This window comes from Parasteatoda tepidariorum, chromosome 9 (genome assembly GCF_982258835.1).
Source record: "Parasteatoda tepidariorum strain Cologne lab strain chromosome 9, Ptep-v5.0, whole genome shotgun sequence".
In the NCBI taxonomy this organism is placed as follows: Eukaryota; Metazoa; Arthropoda; class Arachnida; order Araneae; family Theridiidae; genus Parasteatoda; species Parasteatoda tepidariorum.
In genome coordinates this window covers 9,768,466-9,789,869 of record NC_141763.1, presented here as the reverse complement: position 1 = coordinate 9,789,869, position 21,404 = coordinate 9,768,466, and the positions used below count along the sequence as shown (strand labels likewise).

The window sequence follows — 21,404 nt, the reverse complement described above, 5'->3', positions numbered from 1 at the left end:
GACAATTCATAAAATAAAACACTTTATTTAAAATCAAAATAGTTAATCGGATTTCGGTGGAAAATGAGCCGATATAGAGTTTAGCATAGATTCAAAACAATCATATCGCCATATGAACTCTGATGAATAAGATTCCAAATGAAATAACATTTCCAAAACGTACGTTTACCAAGATAAAGTTTTATGTTGTGGGAATTGGTACATTTTCGTTTTTTCGGTAAAATATTTCCCTCCTGAAAAAATAAAATTGCATCTTGTTTTGTTTTTGGCAAATCCCAAAGACGAATATTCGTAGCACTAAAAATGGCGACAAAAAAGAATTTTTTGTTTTTTTTTTGTTTTTGTTTCGTCAGCATTCTTTATTTTACGTTTCTTAGTTTCTAAATAATGATTTTTATTGAAACTTGAAATTTTTTGATAAAAATTGTTGTCAAAAAACGTTGTTTACAAAATTAAATTTCATAAAATTATGAGGCTTATGTATACTTTTTGTTCATTTTAATTTTTGAAGTAATATGATTCTTAAAACTATAGAATGTAAAGTTTAAATAGGCCTTTCATGTTATATCATTAAATTTAGTAATACTATTTCTCGGGCATTAGGTCTTAACTCTTATAAGAATATACATATTTTTTTCTGTTAGTGTACAAATATTTTTCCGATGTGTTTTGGATGTTCCTTCTCTAATAAAAAGATATACCATTTTGTTTTCGGTTGTATAAGAAAGAAGATCATGCATTTTTCTTTTTTAAATTTAATAAGCCACATTAAAGAAGGAACGTTGCAATGCTACACGCTACATTAACGACGTCTCCAGAGTAACTGAATGACGGTTCATATAGAAATCGCAGGTAAGCGTCTCATACAACAACGCCCCCTATAGTTCGTTGCGATCGCGAATAATGGAATCGACAACAAAAGACAATCTCGAAAATAATTTTTTTTTAAATTTTAATTTTATTTTACTTTGCATGTCTTTTTTCTCTTCATTTTCATGCATTGTCATCCAATTCTGAACTGTGTGCTAAATTTGAAGTTTGTAGCTAGTCGGGAAGTTAGTTTAAAATCGATTACAAAATTCCACCCGGACAGACATACACGAAGGCAAGTTTATATAAACGTGGTAAAAAATCAATTAAAAACAAATAAATCATAAAATGATATAACAGTTTCTTAATAAACACGTTCTTTTTTAAATGATATATACTAATGTATATGATATTGATGCATTTACATGATATCGATGAACAATGATGACAACCAATGTTCAACTTCGTAGGCTTGTGATTTTGAACCCAATCCAGAAGACAAGGGAATTCTTGGATCAAGGTGTTGGGGAAATTGGCCACCGTGGAGGACTTTTTCTTATGGAACTAACCCGCATTTGCAATACATGGTGAGGAAAACCACGAAAACCTCCCACTGCAAGGGGTCTCTAACCCATGGTCCGTCTATTGAAGATATTCTACGTCAGCATTGTGGTCGATGCGAGCGGTGTGCAGCGAGTTCATTTCGTCCGACCATTGATCGAATGTCCGATTGAAATATTGCCATACATGTATGGCAAAAATTTGCTATACGTATATGGCAAAATTTCACCACCGGCAAAGCCCATAGGAATATCCCATGGCATTTTTTATATGCCGAATTTTTGCCTTAAAACTAAGGTGTGCTATATAGCTTATGAAGAAATTTTTCCATAGGCTATGGTACACATTTGCCATACAGCTATGGCAACATTTCTCCATAGGTATTTTACCATAGACTTAGTGCTCCATCTCCTGAGCCACCACTGCTCAGAAGTAATATAGTAATTAATTTCACGATAAAATTTGTATGTTAAAACTCGTAATAAAAAATGTTTATTTAATAAATAAATCTATTAATTTCGTCTAGATTCTTATCTGAAATGTGGCTGCATATCTTCTGAGAAAATATTTTGGTAATTCATCCTTAAATATTGTCCATGCTCATGACAATTTTTGTAGAAATCGCTTTGAGATTTATAATCACTTGTCCAAAGAAATGAAATTTGAAAAGCATCTTTTGCAAAAGAATAAAAGTACTTTAAACGAAACACTCCGCAAAAACCTTTACCTTAAGCAAAATAACAAATAGTCAAGGAGGAAAGAATATTATTATTTCGGAGAAAATAAGTACATAATTTTATACAGAGAAGAATATTTTTTTCTGTAGCTTGAAAGATGTGAGTAAAGGTTTGAAAAAGATAAATTTGTGAAGATAACAAGCAAATTTTTTTGTTAAAAATTTTTGTTTTAACTACTTTCACTAATAAGCCATTCTCTTGAATCTATAGTAAATGGGGGCAAAAAAGGCTTGCTGTTCCGCAAAACACCCTGTAGCATGGAGGTAACGAGTTCGAATCCTACCATAACCCTATATGTATCTCTATGATGCTCTTCTCTAACTTATGAGCCGTACTTTGTAATAAAGCCTTCACATGACGTGTAACCATAATTAAATAAATAGTAAGGTAGAGCTGTATATAGTTTAAAGTTTTTTTTCTAAACAGAAAATAAAATAAAAAAATTTATCATAATTCATAATTTTTTTTTTCATTTTAAGCTTTGTTGCTGAATATAAAAATGTCATACGAAAAAAAATTCTTCAATTTTAAATCAAAATATTCATATGTTCTTCGAAATTTAAAATTAAATTTAATGTATGTATATATAAACAAAAATATGTCTTATTTAAACTTAAATATCAAAGCATAATAACAAATCCAATGTTACCGAGAATTAAAAACTATACAAACTTCTTTTACAATAATAAAATGAATTTCCTCTTCTCTGAAACTAAAGCCATGATTTATGTTTACATTAGTTCCTTCTATCGAAGATTAGTAATTTCTACCGTAGAGAGTAATATTAGTGGTTTAGCCATTAATGCGGAAAAAGCAACCACATATTAGAGCTTACAATCAATTTTCCGCGAAAACTTCAGCATATATTCAAAATGTACCTGCGTAGAGCATTAACTTGTGGTTCTAAAGCTGCAAACGATCTGTAGAAGACACGTGATTATCACGCGAATGAGAGAATGGACGGTTTTCGCAATCACAGCACGTGCTGGAAATTCCATGCAGGCGCTAAATATTTCAGGACTTGTTAATAGCTCTATCTTACTGCATGCTTGTGTTCCATTATCTAGCTTGTTAGCTTGTCAGGCAGACGACTTGCGACAAGTGTTTTAATTCAAATTTACTCCCAGAATCGTCTGCGAGATGATGAATAAAATATCGTCTGTTATTAGTTGATGGGTTTCCTAAGTTTTGCATTAAAGCGTGTCATTCGAATAAAATATTTCTGAAAATTTTAACAAAATATATTGAGTTTGCGTAACAATTTGGGAATCGAAGTAGTTTCGTTAATTATTTTGATTTTTGATTATTTTTAAATGAATATCTATACATCGATAAACTTTACCATTTCATTTTTCGTAGAAATTAATTTTATCAGTTTTTTTTAATTATCTTTTATTAATTAGCGAATTCTAATAAAATTCGAATTCTGTCAAATGTGAGTTAGGAAAAGTGCTGATGACTGATTTTCAGCCATATTAAGGCTTTTCACATAATTAGTTCGAGAACAAGCCGGCCTGGTGGCCGAGCGGTTAGCGTGCATGACTGCGAAGCCAATGATTGCTGGTTCGAATCCCGCTCAGGGGATAGATGTTTCTCCTTGTTTGTTGTTCTCTATTGTGTGATATGGGGCCGGAATATCCTGGTCGGTAGGGCACTGAAATCTGTCGAGTCGCTAAGTCCTCCATGTTCCCATAACAAATCATTACCTCTGTGGGTACTGATCCAGGAGTTTCCTTGTTTTCTGTATTGGTTCAAAATTACAAGGGTATTGAGTTGAATATTAGTAGTTGCAAACCCGAAATGGGGTCGGTTGTTCAACGACGGATATAAGATATTGTGTGATATGTGTATGAAAGGGTATCTGTGGCAGTGCAGTGTGACGTGGTTAATGTTGCTCGCCTGCGTGATTTAGGTTCACAGGCGCCCACTGGGTAACGTTAAATGAGTAACACTTCCGGCATCTTCCGAGGTGAAAAACGGAAGTTCAGTGCTTGGTTTTAAAAAAAAGAGAAGAAAAGAAAAGTTTGAAAATAGGGATGAAAATATGGAGAAATAATGATTATCGTTACATATTCTGCTGTGAAAGAGAAACTTTTTTACCACTGGTGGGTCACTTTCACACACAACAAACAGAGGACAACACACAGAGAGAAACACCCATGCCCTGTTATTTGTTTTAAAAAAATTATTTTTGCAAACCAACTTATTTGATAAACAACCAAAACTAGCCTTTTATTCCAATATCAATTAAATTATTTCCATTGCAGCAATTAATTTACAGCCAAATACTTCCAATTTTTTGTTTATAACTTAAATATTCGTCACGAGATGGCGCCATAGTCTACTATAATCTTTTTTAAACATTTAAGGAAATGATCGATTAGTCTCCGGATGAAATCAAAATTATGGTCTCTTAGTGGTAAAAAAAATATAAAAAAGAATAATTCAAGGACAGAGAACTACAGGGAGGAAGATTCTGTGAAAAAGCTACACTTGTTTCATTTTCCCTCGTAACTAATTTTCCAATAAGGCAATTGTCAGCGACCCTGACTTCGCTTCATTTTTGAACCCTTATCTTTCGTTCTAAGTAAAAAAAAAGGCTCTTCGCTTTCCAAGATATTCCCTCGCTATTAAAGTTAGCGTTATGAAAAATGACAGCAACGTCACAACTGAGGGGGTTCGTTAGAAAAATGGATCGTTCTGAAAGCCAGTCGAAAAAAAAAGACTTAGGCATTTTGTTTTATGCAATAAAAAGACTAGCTTCGTTAAGGTCCAGTTAAAAATAATATTTTGAAAAAACTTTGACTTATCATTTGCCCCCCCCCCCCCCCAGAAAACAGTTCTTATGATTGACTACTGCTTATAGAATTCTGACATAGAAATTAAGATTTTTTTGAATTATTTGATATTAATTGGGTTAAAGTACATGTCATGTGACTTTTTCACACTTGAATAACTAGTACTTTGGTATTTTACTTAAATAACTGGTACGCTGGCGTTTTATTCAAATTCCTGAAACGCGTATTGCAAAAAGCTATCAATTGATTTTTGAGTGCTCATTTTTAATAAGACATACTTCTTAAGTTACAACAGTTTATATAGAAAACACTTGAGACACACTACGATAGAATTTCGAAATGGGAACACACGCAAATGAAACACATCTCACACCTCAAGTGCAAATATTTATGGCAGAAAGGAAAATTTCGGAAACTCACAGAGCTATATATATATATATACACCGAAAAGCCATTACATTATGACCACTCTCCATCTATAACAATCGGTTAGCCCAGGATCAATGTTTTCATGGGGCACATTAGGACCCATAATCCTCATAGAACAATCCCTGACGTCTGTAAGCTACTTGAAAATAGCTGCAGACCAGGTTCCCCCATTCATGGCAACAGTTTTTCCTGCGGGGGATGGTGTTTACCCACAGGATAATGCACCGTCATAAGGGTCGAATCGTCATAAAGAACATTCCAGTGACTTTCAAGTCATGTCTTGGCCCCCAAATTCACCTGACCTTAATCCAATAGAGCATTTGTGGTCCTACTTGGAAAATCAAATTCGTGCTGCCACGCTACCCCCACGCAATGTGAGGGATTTGCAGTTGGTGAGCGCTTGGTACCAGATACCTCAGACTACCTATCAGCACCTTGTGGAATCAATGCCACCTCGGGTGCTAGCAGTTTTGAGGGCTAAAGGTGGTCCTACATGTTATTAGCAGGGTGGTCATAATGTAATGGTTCTTATGTGTATATATATATATATCTATATATATTTAGAATCTCACGTTTTCTTAAAAAAAAACTTAAAATTGTTAGCTGCATTCTTTATTCTGTTTTTCAAATTGAATGTGAATTATTAATTAATTAGAAAATTTTCGTTCCAAAGTTTTTAATAAGAAATTTAGAAAGAGTTTAATAATACAAAATATTAAAATATTTGTTAAAGTTATTTATCTTATAGTGCGCAAAAAAGAACCCCAAAGTAAATTTTGATCTAATCAGATCTTCACGTTCTAGGATTCAATCTTAATGGTTCGAACGGTTGACCCAATAAATATACGACATTTCTAAAACTCGATTTCTCATGAACTGTTCAACCGATTTCTCTCAAAGTTTTGTATTTTGCAAAGGGAAATTAGATACTGCGAAATTGTGTAAAAAATTATGTGCCTTACAACTCAAAATTTTTAAACTATTATTAAATAAAATAATAAAAAAACAATAAATATTTAGTAAAATAATTTTTTTCATGGAATTATCTCTAGATAAACAGACTTCCTAATTGTGTGCAAAAATTGTTTCAATTCACTTTAAAAGTTCTCGAGACATAACGCGGAATACGCAAGAGTAAAATTAACATTAAGGGGCCAAAAGTTTGAAGTGCTCTCCTGAATAAACTATTGGTACCATATTTTCCATTTTGCGGCTTTTCCTTTTATTTTGGGAGTCAGAAATCCGAATTCATTGGAAAAAAAGGTATTGTTTTTTAGAGAAAGTACGTCTTTATGTCTGATTTTGTAACTTAAAATATCGTTTGTACTTATTAATTAGTATGTTTGATGTCCCTCCCTCGACCATTAAGATTGAGTTCTAGAACGTAAAGATCCGATCATTAGATCAAAATTTATTCAAGGTAGTAAATTTTTTTTCCTGCGCATTGTACATGCAATATACATGCCCATAAAATCTGTGGAATTGAAAGTCTTGTGGCTTGTCACTGAGCAATTCCATGGTATAAACAGTTCCATACATAGCCGTTCCATGGTTCCAAAATAATAAATATCATCAAAAAACTAACTCGCGATATTTTGACATCTTTGATTAAATTGATATAATAATTGCGTGCAAAATTTTTTACATCTGCGTGAGTACTTTCTCGAATATAGCGAAATGAAAAAAGTGAAATTAATGTTTGATCTTTGATGTTTGTCTTTTAAAATTTCACAGTTTACAATAAAGTAACATTTTGTATGCATTAGAGTTTATTAACTTTTTAACCACTATAAAACATAATGATGAAAAATAATAAATATCATTAAAAAACTAACTTCCGATATTATGACATCTTTGAATAAATCAATATAATAATTGCGTGCAAAATTTTTTTCATCTGCGTAAGTACTTTCCCGGAATGAAAAAAGTGAAATTAATGTTTGATGTTTGTCTTTTAAAATTTCACAGTTTACAATAAAGTAACATTTTGTATGCATTAGAGTTTATTAACTTTTTAACCACTATAAAATATAATGATGAAAAATAATAAATATCAAGAAAAAACTAACTTCCGATATTTTGCCCGGATATAGCGAAATGAAAAAAAAAGTTACATTAATATATAGGGTCCCAAACTTTCAACCATAATTCTAGATTGTGGCTAACCTCCTCAATATTTTGATGCTGAGTTATAGGGAATAAAAATCCCTAAACATAAATAAGGTAGTATTCATAGTTCGATTAAAGTAACTGAGAAGTGTGATCATCAACAAAGAATAGATTTTAAAGTTTTCATACATATTTCCTGCTTTCATATTCAAGTCATTAAATTAAAGATAAAATTGTTATTTTTCAAAATGCTTCAAACAGGAAAAACCTTTGTTTTGAAGAAGAAGAAAAAAAAACTGTAGTTGAATTAATGGCTGTTTTTAAGCCGATAAAAGTTAAACTTTTATGAGCCGTAAGATAATTACGTGCGAAATATTTTATGTATTTTTTGCGTACATAAAAGAAAGAAAATAGCTGCAGGAAGTTGCAAAAGAGAAAACTTGAAAGAGTGAAAAAAATTTTAATTTTAGATTGTTTTTTATTTAAAAAAAAGTAAATAAGTAAAAAAAAAGATTGGGTGAAAAGCCAAGTGAAAATGGTTGTTTTTATCAGGGATAATAAAAGGGAAATAGGATAGACACAGATAAGGAGAAGAATTTGATTCCCCATTTGACAAAAACTTGTTCATAAAATATTTAAGATGAGATGGAACCATAAAAAAACAAAATTTCGAAAAAATATTTTACGTCAAAAAGGTAAAGAAAATTGTCATTTGGTATTGACATTTTTATCAATATTAATGTATTGATTATTTCGATTTAGCATGCGCTGAAGTTAGATTTTTATAGTTACATATTTTTTTCTTTCATTTTGCTCGTCGTATCCGAATTTTGCAATAATTTTTTGAGAAATTTGTCGATAGCTTTATATAATGCTTAGAACAATTGTTACAGATCATTTATTCAAAATAAAAAGTTTATGAAACAGTGATTATCAAACAGTTTGTTTTATTTTATTTTATAACCGTCGTTGAACAGCCAATCTAATTTTTGGGTTAAAGACTACTAATGTTCAACTACGTAACCTTGTCATTTTGAACCCAATCCAGAAGACAAGGAATTTTTGATGCTACTATCCCCCATTTGCGTTACATGGAGAGAAAAACCATGAAAAACTCCCACGGTTAGCCTGACTGCAAGGGGACTCTAACTCATGATCCGTGTGCCACTGAGGATATTTCACGTCAGCACTGTGGTCGGTGCAAGCCGGATGCGAAATTCGTATCGACCAAACGTCGCTGGGATTCGAACCCGGCTCACCTCATTGGAAGGCAAACTCTCTACCCTCCGAGCCATAGCTGCTCTCAAACAGTTTGTTGTAGTTTTTGTTTATCGAAAAGTATGATTTTGTGGAAAAAGAATACAATATAAGTGATTTCTCTTTACATTTAAAAATCGTAAGCCCCGTTGACGACGCAACCGCTGTTCAGATTTCAAACTTTACGTTACAATTTACTTTGCTGCGAAAAGAAACCATAAGATTTACAATCTTGAAATTACTGAAACGTGTAGAAAAATGTACAAGGTTAAGTAAAAAATTTACATTGGACAATCAATTCGAGACGTAGGAACTTAGATTTTTTTGAACTCAAAATTATGGTTGTAGTCCCATATCTGTCTGAAAAATACAATCCCTAGTCTGGAAAATATTATCCCTAGTCCCACTCGTTTACGTAAGAGAGGTGTAAAACTTTTAATCTCCTTATTGTTATTTCCTTTTTTGATTCGAAAAACAATCTAAGACTTTTTCCGAATATCTTCCTACCAAGGAAAACAAAAAAATAAATAAAAAATCGCAATATCTTACACTCGAAGCAAATATTTTAAACTGTATTTACCATTTTTCCATAAAGAGTTATCTGGATTTTAGAACTGACAAACAGCCTACATTTAAAAACAACTAAAATAAATTAAACATCACAAATTAGGTGGAACGGTCATAAATAAATTTAGTACGGTAATCTACTCACCTATATGGTAATTATTAAAATCTATATGGTACGGTAATCCACTCACCTATATGGTAATTATTAAAATCTATATGGTACGGTAATCCACTCACCTATATGGTAATTATTAAAATCTATATGGTACGGTAATCCACTCAGCTATATGGTAATTATTAAAATCTATATGGTACGGTAATCCACTCACCTATATGGTAATTATTAAAATCTATATGGTACGGTAATCTACTCACCTATATGGTAATTATTAAAATCTATATGGTACGGTAATCTACTCACCTATATGGTAATTATTAAAATCTATAAGTAATTTAAAATTTTTAAAGTCTTATGAACGGAGACAATGAGCGTTGAGCTCTTTGTGATCTTCGTTAAGACTTTTGTTGATTGTTGAGTCTTTTGACAATCTTGATTTTTTTTTAAAACTTAACCAAAGTTTTTAAAAAAAATCTACAACTTAACAGTGTTTCATTTTCATATAAGTGTAGCTTTTCTTTGCAATTTGCATCATTTTAAATATTTTCAATTATGAAAACTTATTACTTATCTGAATTCTCATAAATCAGATAAGTAAAATTTGACCCAACAGTAATGAAAGATGTAAGGGGCCCCCGCTGGTCAAGCAGTCCCCCAGATCAGCTAAATGTTCTGTTAAGTGAAGGTAAAGTCCTCAATTGCCGTCTAATGTGTGAAGTCTTTCTCTAATTCAGGCTGTTTTTCATTATGACTGTGCCTTATGAGCCATTTCTTTGTCATTTTATAACCGTCGTTGATCGGCAAACCCAATTTTCGGGTTTACGAATACTAATGTTCAACTCCGTAGCCTTGTAATTTTGAACCCAATATAGGAGGCAAGGAAACTCCTGGATCAAGTATTGGGAGAAATTTGCCTTCGTGGAGGACTTTTTGATGGAACTAACCCACATTTGCGTTACACTGAGAGGAAGACCCCTTGAACCTCCCACGGTTAGCCAGAAGGCACGAGGACTCTAACCCATGATCCGTCTACCACTGAGGATATTTCGCGTCCTCACTGTGGTCGGTGCAAGCCGGATGCGGAATTCGTATCGACCAGCCGTCGCTGGGATTCGAACCCGGCTGACCTCATTGGAAGGCGAAAGCTCTATGAGTAGTTTTTGCAATGAACAGACAAACCTGCATATGTATGTGTAAAAATAAATAAACAAATAAGTGTAACAAACTGGCAACAGTTATAAAAAAAACATGCCAAAAAGTTATTTCAGGTAGCAAAAAAGCCTTCGAAAAACAACCTAAATGTATGTAGCATAAAATTATTGGTCCAGTGTTGGACTTCAAATAACAAAACTATTTTCATAAAAATAAAACATATGATGTTCCTTCTCCTACGCCTAAGGGACAGAGTAAGAAAAAAATTAATAATTAATTTTATTTTGCTCCTCGTATCTGAATTTTGCACTAATTTTCCTGAAAATTTGTCTAAACCAGAAACTAACCCACATTCTATGTAAAATCTTTATTATCAGGTGGTATTATACAGCTGTATTATTTTTACGCGACTGAAACCGGTTTGCACTTGCTTACGTTCGTGTATCGATTGGTTAAATTAGACGATATATAAATTTTACGAATGTATTAATTAGACGATATATTACATAAATATAGAATATTTATTATAACAGGTATTATATAATATATATAATTCTCTTACGTGGCTCCCAAATTTTGGCTGTATTTCTTTTCCGCCGGTGGCAACGTTTGCTCTGTTTTGTTAACGTTACTATTGCCCTTATACGGCGAATCGACCAATGATTGCCACTAAAAATATCACATGCCAAATCTAGCTGAGGTGGCTCAACATATAGCGCTTTTAAAAACGGAAACTGAAATAACCAGAGAGCATCAGCTGCGGCAATCTCATGCTATTAAGCTAGGCAGAAGTGAGTAGTCTTTGTCGATAGATCTCTATTTTAGTATTATGTCGAAAGCGCTTTTTTTCACGAATTTATATATTACGAATTTATTTGACGATTTTTGATTTATATCACGAATTATACAATAGCACATTTCTAATAGGTTCAACGAATTACATGTCATTTATTTGAATTCAAATTTATTTTAATGACTTAGTAATTACTAAAAAGATGTAATTTAAAAAAAAAAAAAAAATTTTATATGGATTTGAATAATTGTTTTGAATTCTTAGAATTTTTTCGCATTGATTGCGTAGCAATTTTCGGGGGTTGGCAAGCGTTAGCGAGCAGGGGGAGCAGCCCACTAGTATTAATATATTATAATTTGATCAAATTATTAGACGCACTGTGGTTTTTTAATAATTACATGTTTTGCACGAGTTATGCAATAATTTAATTTTTAATCATACATATAAAGGGGTTTTATTCGGGAGATTTTTTTACATACTTCCTATTTGTATTTATTTTTGACGTATTGCATTACAATGTTAACCCGTTGATACACGAACGTAAACAAGTGCAAACCGGTTTCAGCCGCATAAAAACAATAAAGCTGTATAGTATCATCTGAAAATTAAGATTTTACATGGAATCTTATAGTGCGTCTAATAACTAAGACAGGGACTGTACATTTTTTGTTAAATAATTTTAACTGTTTCTTTTCAAAAAACCGCAATTATTGAGAAGAAATCATCGGGGTTGGTGGGTGTCAGCAAACAGGGGACTTAGCCCCCTAGTAGTGTTATATTATTCAAGTTCATGTAATTCAAGTATGTTCATAAATCAAGATTGTGAACTAAACAATATTTATTCTTTTGTATTTGAAATAATATGGAAATATAGAATAGATATGCTTCAAAAAACTGTGACGTTTATTGTTTTCCGCTGGGAAGTGCATGCAGATCATCCAAAATTTACAAGTCAAAATAGCTCGTCCACCCCCGTAGGGTAGGTGACGTTCTTTACGAAAAGAACTTTTCTTTGCCCTTCGAGAACTAAAGTCGAATGTTTGCTGTTCACACTGATTATAAGGAGAACTTATTCTCTGTTTTTATTCTTTAAAGATGAAGGGTGGCACACAGTTTTTTAAGGACTGAAAAAAGTTGAGGAAAAAAAACTAACCCGGGCTTGATTGAAGTTTTGTTTGCGTGTTTTTCTTTCTGTTTTTTAAACATACCTTTCGGAGAACGAAAAAAATTGAAAATTTTCCCTCCGAACTTTTGATTTTTTAAAAGTTATATTTATATATATATTTTTTTCATTATGCTCGTATGGGTGAATTCCGAAGTTCCCGTGTTTATGTCACTTTCATTTTTCATCTGACGTTTTTTTTTCCCCGGTGTTTTTTCAAGCGTTAAAAATTTATTGTTTTTCCGAACAGAACGTTTAGAAGAATATTCCCTCCCCTGAGATCTATTCTAAATGATCAACAAAGGGAATCATTGCTGAAAATTCTACTCAAAATTCGTCAATGTTTGAGAACAGTTTTTGTTGCCCTAATTTGAACATGCAGATTTTATATTGTTTCATGCATATTAATTAGACATGAATATTTCAGAGTATATTATATGCCGCCAAATAATACCTAAATGCTGAATTTTTATGATTAAATTCTGAATTTAAGAGAATTTTTTTTTTTAATAATGCTTTCAGAATATCTTAACCTCCAATTTTTATATAGGTGTCCTACGATAAAATACGATGAGTAAGAGGTTGTACTATACATCTGTAATAGTAGATAAAACTCATAAAATATTATTTTTAAGAGGTAATTAGATATTAGCATTTCAAGAAGAAGAGCTCTCAGACCCACACATGTGACCTAAGACGACAGCGCCAGCTGATCTTTATCGGCAAAATGGTGTATTAAAGTTAAATTTCTCTACTTTAGTTAGAATGTTAATTATTGATAAGTTAATTCAATGCAAAGCCGTATCGCGCATCGAATCAACTGAAATATAATTCTTTCACGTCTACTTCTTTTTATTCAATTTTGATTTATTATTTGTTTAAGTATTTTATTGTAACCGTGATATATTTTTGTTTTGTGTACCTGGCAACTTCGATGCATAATTATTTTGCTTACGTTTCACGTGACTTCATGCCTGTCTATGTGTTAAGTCTCTGTGTAAATATATAGTGAAAGAATTAAAAATTTTATTAAAAAATTTAGAATGTGTCACTTAAAAGAATTGATACTTGACGGGCTTGGCTTACTCGAAATAGACTGAAAAGAACAGTAGTTAACGTAAACAAATGTCTCGTTTCAATAACCAATCAGGATCAAGATTCCTACACTACGTCACTTGCATGTATCCCATTGCCGTTCAAATCTTTATTTGTACGCATACGACACTGAACCAAGACTTTTTCGCAATATTTACTCAAAGAGTTCCATTGCCTTCTGAATTGGCTGAAAATCTTATCTGTATTAACTGTAAATCTGATATGGGTTAATCTTGAATTCGAAACGACTTGGCCCTGGGTTAAACCTTGACCCAAAGTTTAATCTAAAAATTCACTTGTCTTCTGAGAAATTACTAGACTTAGAAGTTAAACATTGATTTAATCAGAAGTGCTAAATAATTCGGCTGTTCAATATCGTTTCGAAATAAATCACAATAATGTTTTTAAAAATTCGAAGTGATTCAAAACTTCAAAAAGCTTACATCAAGAACGGATGGTCATATCAATATGAGTTAAACAAATCAAGGCCAAGTGTTGTTTTAGTTCCTTTACGTCGCACTAGAGCTGCACAATGGGCTATTGGCGACGGTCTGGGAAACATCCCTGAGGATGATCCAAAGACATGCCATCACAAGTTTGATCCTCTGCAGAGGTAATAGCACACTCGCTTCGGTAGCCCGACGACCTGCACGAGAAGTCGAGCACTTTACGGTAGAACGGTTTAACGAGGACCCATACCGCACACCCCCGGTCCTTACGCAGACAGATCCAAATGGTCACCCAACCGCACACTGGCAGCCGCAATCGCTGCTTGACTTCGTGATCGGCCGGGAACCGTGTCTTAACGATAAGTCCACTGCTGGTGCAAGGACAAGTGATACGAGTGTCAAAATATATCAACGCATTACCAGCGTTTTAAATTGATCTCAAAATTGTATCAACTTCAAATCGATGTGGAAAAAAATCAATCGAAAGATCACCGTCAACTGTTTCGCATGAATCGATTGAATTGATTTCGAAAAGGTTGAGAAAGAATCAATTCGAGATGAATTAGATATTACACATTTTTAACACGATTGATGCACGTGAAACTTAAAACTCGTATTAAAATTCAGTGAACGTAATTAAGTGAAAGTAATTAAGTGAAAGTAAAATTGAGTGAAAGTAATTAAGAGAACTTGTAGACTGGGTCGATTATCTCCAGAACTACTTAACCGATTTTAATGACATTTGATACGTGCGTAACATTGATACAATACAAAACAAATAACCATTCAACAATTGTAATACACGAGCATTATCGTGCATGTGTATTGCCACATAAGATATGAAATTGCCACAAGACAATTCAAGCCAATTGCCACAGGACATGATAAACTGCCTTCTTTCAAGTATGAAATCTTGCTGCAAGGCCTGTATATCTGTAAGAGGGGACCCATTTTTTTAATTTATTTTATTCTGCAACCGCTGTTTCATACTTTCCGACTACAACGAGTGTTGCGCACGATCATGCACGTGTATGACAATTGTTGAATGGTTATTTGTTTTGTATTGTATCAATGTACTTACGTATCAAATTTCGTTAAAATCCGTCCATTAGTTCGATCGATAATCGAACAAATCTGCAAATTCCCTTAATTTCTTACGCCAGTGAATTTCTCAGTCTTATTTCTCCAAATTTACAATATGTAGCTTTATTCCAACTCATAGTCTTATTCGAAACCAGGACTTAAAAGCATAATCGAATTTTATTCATTGCCTCATTCTCTCTGAAATTTAAAAATATGATCGAATTCCATTCATTGTTTCTCATTCGTACTGTTCCACATTATTGAATGCTAAGCGAAAACACCATTTCCTCCTATATTTCATTATACGCTACATTTGCATAGAGTAGCCGGATGATAAGATATGCCCATTTCTAAACCGTCCGGGAGGTGTAACTGTCCGGCAAGGCGTGTGAAATTCAGCACCCGGGTTATTAGCTGCAGTAGGCGGGTGGGTAAGGATAGTAGTTACTGAATAATTCGCGGCGGTCTCTCCCGATTTGATGGAAAGCCGGATTATCCGGCAAATGTTGAAGGATGAGAATGTTTTTCTCCTTAATCTTGGAAGGATGTCCGGCAAGATAGTGTTTTTATATTCTCGCATTTCAATATAAACATTCATCTATGTATTTCATAATAACATTCACGTGTGTAGTAAAGTGGAATGTTTACATAGGAACATTCGGTGTACATGTAGGTGTTGAAATATTCGTGGAACATTCTTTCTGGGGGGAAAAAGTTGTGCTAGTTTAGATTTCAAAGCCAACAAAGTACTTTTTTTTATGTAAATACAGTTTTTTTTTCAAATATTAATTCATTCATTAAACAGGGATGAGCGAAAAACGAAATGGAATTTTCTGATCGGTTAAGCGTTAGTCATTGTTTTAAATTTTAACTATAAGCGATTCAGTTTTCGCATATTTTGAAAATAACAACAGTGATAGTTTATAAATTATAGTTCTATTTGAACAAAAGAAAATAGTTTATTGCGCTCATTAAATATTTAATTATTTTAATACTCGCTGAGTCAGATAAAGTAAAAAAGAACATTACTTTTTAGCACGTGTGGTTCACGTCACCAAACTTATACTTTTATAGTTGTCTGATACCACGCGCCTATTTTTTTAATAATTACCATTACTTCACACTCTCCATATATATATATATATATATATATATATATATATATATATACATATATATATATACATATATATATATACATATATATATATACATATATATATATACATATATATATATACATATATATATATACATATATATATATACATATATATATATACATATATATATATACATATATATATACATACATATATATATACATATATATATACATATATATATACATATACATACATACACATACACATACACATACACATACACATACACATACACATACACATACACATACACATACACATACATATACATACATATACATACATATACATACATATACATACATATACATACATATACATATACATATACATATATATATATATATATATATATATATATATATATATATATATATATATATATATATATATATCGCTCAAATTTTCAATTAATCCTTTCAAGTTGAAATACATTTTTTTAAACTTGTAGTAAATGACGCTTGATGGTAATACAGTTTTTTCGTATATTAATTCATTAATTAAATTTAATTAATTAATTTTAGTTTTATATGGGAGAAAAATTGTAATTATTTAATAAAAAGTAACTAAAACAAAAAATTTCAATTAGGCCAAATTAGGAATTGACTTAATTTTTATTATATATATTATTTGCTTTATATGTATAAAAAATAAATATTTTTGATGCATACCCTTAAAATACAACGGACTTCAGGTATCAAAAAATCTCAAATTTTTTACATTCCATGCCTATTATGACTAGACAATTTTCATTTTCAGCCGATTCGAACAACCGTGGAAGATCTTTCAAAATAGCGTATCAATGATTCAGTCATTCGTTTTCGACTGATTCGCTTAAATGCAAGTAAGATAATTTCAAATCAGTGTTTTTTTTTATAGTCGCAACAGTTTTCATTTATAACTGATTCGATTTAAAATAACAAAGACTGTACATTACTATAACGCTGTTCACTTTGCAAGAAAGATTTTTCATAGCATTTATATTTTGTGATTACATTATTATGCATTCTGATTACGTTTGATTAATTCAATTAATAAAAATCAATCAGTTAATTTTAATCAATTATTTTAGAGCCGCAGTGGCTCAGGGGATTGAGCGTTCGCCTTCCAATAAGGTAAACCGGGTTCGAATCAAACCGATACCTGATCGATTCGAATTCCACAGCCGGCTCGAACCGACCACAGTACTGACGTAAAAATATCTTCTGTGGTACAGGGATCATGGGTTCGAGTCACCTTGCCACCAGGCTAAACCTGGAAAGTTTTCGTGTTTTTCTCTCCATGTAACTCAAATGCGGGTTAGTACCATCCCAAAGTCCTCCTCGACTGCAAATTTCTCCCTATACTTGGTTCAAGAGTTCCCTTGTCTTCCGGATTGGGTTCAAAATTACAAAGCTACGGAGTTGAGCATTAGTAGTCGTGATCCCAAAAAAATTGCGTCGCCTGTTAAACGACGGTTATAAAAGTAATTTGATTTTGATCATTTTAGATAATTTTGGGTCAAAGTTTGTTATCTAATTTAACCTTTAGAAAAATGCAATATAAATGCAAGTGTTAAGGACACAACATACATTTTGTCAATAAATGAATTGATAACTTTAATTAAAGGTTCTTCGGCCCATAATCCGCTTCTTACATTTGAATATTCCGCTAAAATATCTATTTTAAAACAAATAGTTCGATAAGACAAAGAAAACAAATACAATGACTAGAATATTTCAGATAAATAGTAGCGCAAAATTTTTGTCCGTTGATCATAAAAAATTTAACGAATTATTCTTTTTAGTGTTATTAATATATTTTATAATTTTATAACCGTCGTTGAACATCCGACCCAATTTCCGGGTTTACGACTACTAATGTTCAACTCCGCAGCATTGTAATTTTGAACCCATTCCAGAAGACAAGGAAACTCCTGGATCAAATATTGGGAGAAATTAGCCTTCAGGGAGGACTTTTTGATGGAACTAATCGCATTTGCGTTACATGGAGAGGACGAACACAAGAACATCCCGCGATTAGCCTGACGGCAAGGAGACTCTAACCCATGATCCGTCTACCACTGAGGATATTTCGCGTCAGCACTGTGGTAGGTGCAAGCCGGATGTGGAATTCGTATAGACCAGCCTTCGCTGAGATTCGAACTCGGTTCTCCTCATTGGAAGGCGAACGCTCTATCCTCTGAGCCATTGCGACTCAGTGTTACCGATATAATCAACTACCTAAATAGACTTCCAAAGAATACAAAATCAAAAACTTGTGTGACAGATCATCATTTTACAATACAGTTTCAAATCAGAATTTGATATAAATATATTTCAATTGGCAGTGCATCGCAAAATTACATTTTGCCTGTTTCAGACTATAACTTTGGATAAAACAATGCTCTAATTTAATTTCAATTTTTAACCAATAATAAGAAGGACAACTAAAAAACAATACCTAATATTTAGTTATCTCAGCAAATATTTAAAAATTTTCTCTTTTGCTTGAAATTTCTTTTATTATGTCTTATTATTTAGCCATTATGACATGATGTTTTCGACTTTTTTTGACGGAAATTTCTTGAGCAAAAACGACTTAATTTATATATTACATAACAGAGCATATTATACGACTTTTAACAGCTAGTTATGATCTATGCGTAAAAGAAATATAGCTAATTCATAGTACTTACCTTAATTCCGATTTTCTTGAGAGGCAGAATTGTCGTTATGATGAATAATTATCACACATAAGGGCAGCGGTACTGTTGTTGAAGTGCTTGAACGATACATAAGTGTTTGGAAATTCAAGATGTTAGTGTACACAAGCCATAACAAAAATTTTCTCCAGAAAATATAGAAGTCTTTAAAAAATTTGGTTGTTAATTCACACAATCCCTTGAAGTTTTTCTAACAAACGTGGAAAGTCATTAGAATTTTAAGAAATAAGAATCAATCGCGACCTTTTCTAGGAAATGTAGCCAAATCTTTGAAAATTTAAGACTTTGATGATAATCCACAGATTTCACTCCATAAAACGTGGAAATTTCAGATGTTAATGTACACAATACTACTATTTTTTCTTACAAATGCAGATGAGTTTATCATCAATTCTTTGTATTGAGCTTCTATTACAAATGTAGATAAGTTCTGGGTGTTGGATATTCATGTACACAATACCATCGCTTTTTTTTCAACAAAAAAAATAATAAAGATGAGTTTTTTAAAAATTCAAGACGTTAAAGTTACAAGATCTGTCGATGAGATTTTAGATGTTAACATCGATATGTTACAACATACAAATTCTTGATTTTTTTTTTCTTTTAACGTTTCCAACAATTGAAACAGGCACTTAAAGGGTTTGGTAGAAACAAACTTTAAAGTTTCCATTTAGTTCTGCTCAAACCGTGCACATAATCGGTTTTGTATATTTCACAAGCCATTTTCACTTAGCATTGATTTGATTTAGCACCACTTTCAAATGTTTCAAAATATTATCGTTTAACAAACTCATCAATAGAAATGTAAGAGAATGTTTGAATTGTGAAATAGCAAGGTGTTACGGTTAGTCGCTCTGACGATTGATAAACAAGATCGATGTGTAAAAATTTGCCTCTAACTCAAAATCATAAACAATGATGGGGCCCCGGTTCCGGATGAGCATTGTTCTCCCACCCGACGCTTTAAAGAGCTCTCTACTGCTTTATATAAAGCATTTGCAAACTTGTCTGCTCATTTTAGTTTTCAATTACGAACAGATGTAACAATTCAGAAAAAAAATCACAAAGAATACTTACGGAGGGAATCGAACCCGTTACCTCCACGCTTTACATAGCGTTTGGCGGGAGATACCACTCTGCCAAGGAAGCCCCGTTTTAAAGCGTGACGGTAGTGAGACCTTACGTAACCCTAGATATATCTTTGTGCCGTTCTTCTCTGGTTTTAACAATCTACCTTCAGTCCCGCAGTGGACGGATCGTTAGGACACGGTTCCCAGCAGATCACCGAAGTCAAGCATCACTGGCTGCGGTCAGTGTGCGGGTGGGTGACCACTTGGATCAGTCTGCGTAGGCACCGAGGATGTGCTGTATTACTCCTCGTTAAACTGTTCTACAGTAAAGTGCTCGACTTCGAATGCAGGTCGTCGGGAGACCGAAGCGGGGGTGCTATCCCATCTGCAGAGGATCATAATTGTGATGACATGTCCTCAGATCATCCTCAGGAATGTTTCCCAGACTGTCATCAATAAACCCATTGTGCAGCTCTAGTGCGAAGTAAATTAAGTATCGACCTACCTCATTTTTACAGAGTTTATAAGCGGTTCGTTGAATTGAGGATAGAACCCTGCATATATGAGCTTAGTTCGAATCGGAAGTTTGATCCCAGGTCCAACGCAGCCTTTGACTCTTTTATTGAAAAAAGTTTTCGGGATAAGAAGGGGGGCTCGGATTGATAAAAGTTTGATACCTTTTTTTAATTATTTTGAACAAACGTTTGGTTATGTTATTCAGCATAAGAAATTTCAAATGTATATGGTATAAAAAATTTGAGACCTGCTAGTTTGGTTCGGCGCTTTTATTTTGTTCTCTAAGTCCATGCCACTGGTCATCCGGATACTTTTGACCAGATAGTCCATGTAGAGCTTCTTTTTCCTAAGTCACCCTTGTACATAGCTACAAAGGAGTATTGCATTCACTAAAGAAGAAAAATAGCAAGTGAAAAGAATGACGATTTTGACAAAAATGGTACAAGGAGGCGTGATTCCTTTTTTCGAAACGAAGTTCAGACAGTTAATAAAATTCTATTAGTACTGTGAATGATAATCCCGTTTTGCCTGATATATTAAAGGGGCAGGTTTTTTATAATCTTTGAAAAGAATTGGATTTCAAACGTTTAAAGAGAGCTAGAAGCAGTGCGAAAGAGAAAAAAAACTATTTTATGGCGGAGAAGGTGCCTTGGACCAGTGGCGTTGTTTTGGGGAGGGTTTGGGGGACAGAACCCCTTCTGAAATTATACATAACTTGATTAATGAGCTATTGTAAAGGCCGGATAGCCTGGTTGATAGGGCACTAGGCTAATGTCCAAGAGTTCGTGGGTTCGATCCCAGCCGCCGAGGACTCCCCGTGTAGTTAAT

General features: G+C 32.9%; 1 long non-coding RNA gene across 1 annotated transcript in view; it reads right to left on the bottom strand.

Annotated features, from left to right (window-relative positions):
- LOC139426914 (uncharacterized) overlaps positions 1-19,841 on the bottom strand; it is a 55,355-nt gene extending 35,514 nt beyond the window's left edge. Inside the window, exon 1 of the long non-coding RNA XR_011638035.2 lies at positions 18,964-19,841. This is a non-coding gene — a long non-coding RNA (uncharacterized LOC139426914). The remainder of the gene's footprint in view (positions 1-18,963) is intronic.
- Positions 19,842-21,404: the final 1,563 nt, after the last annotated feature.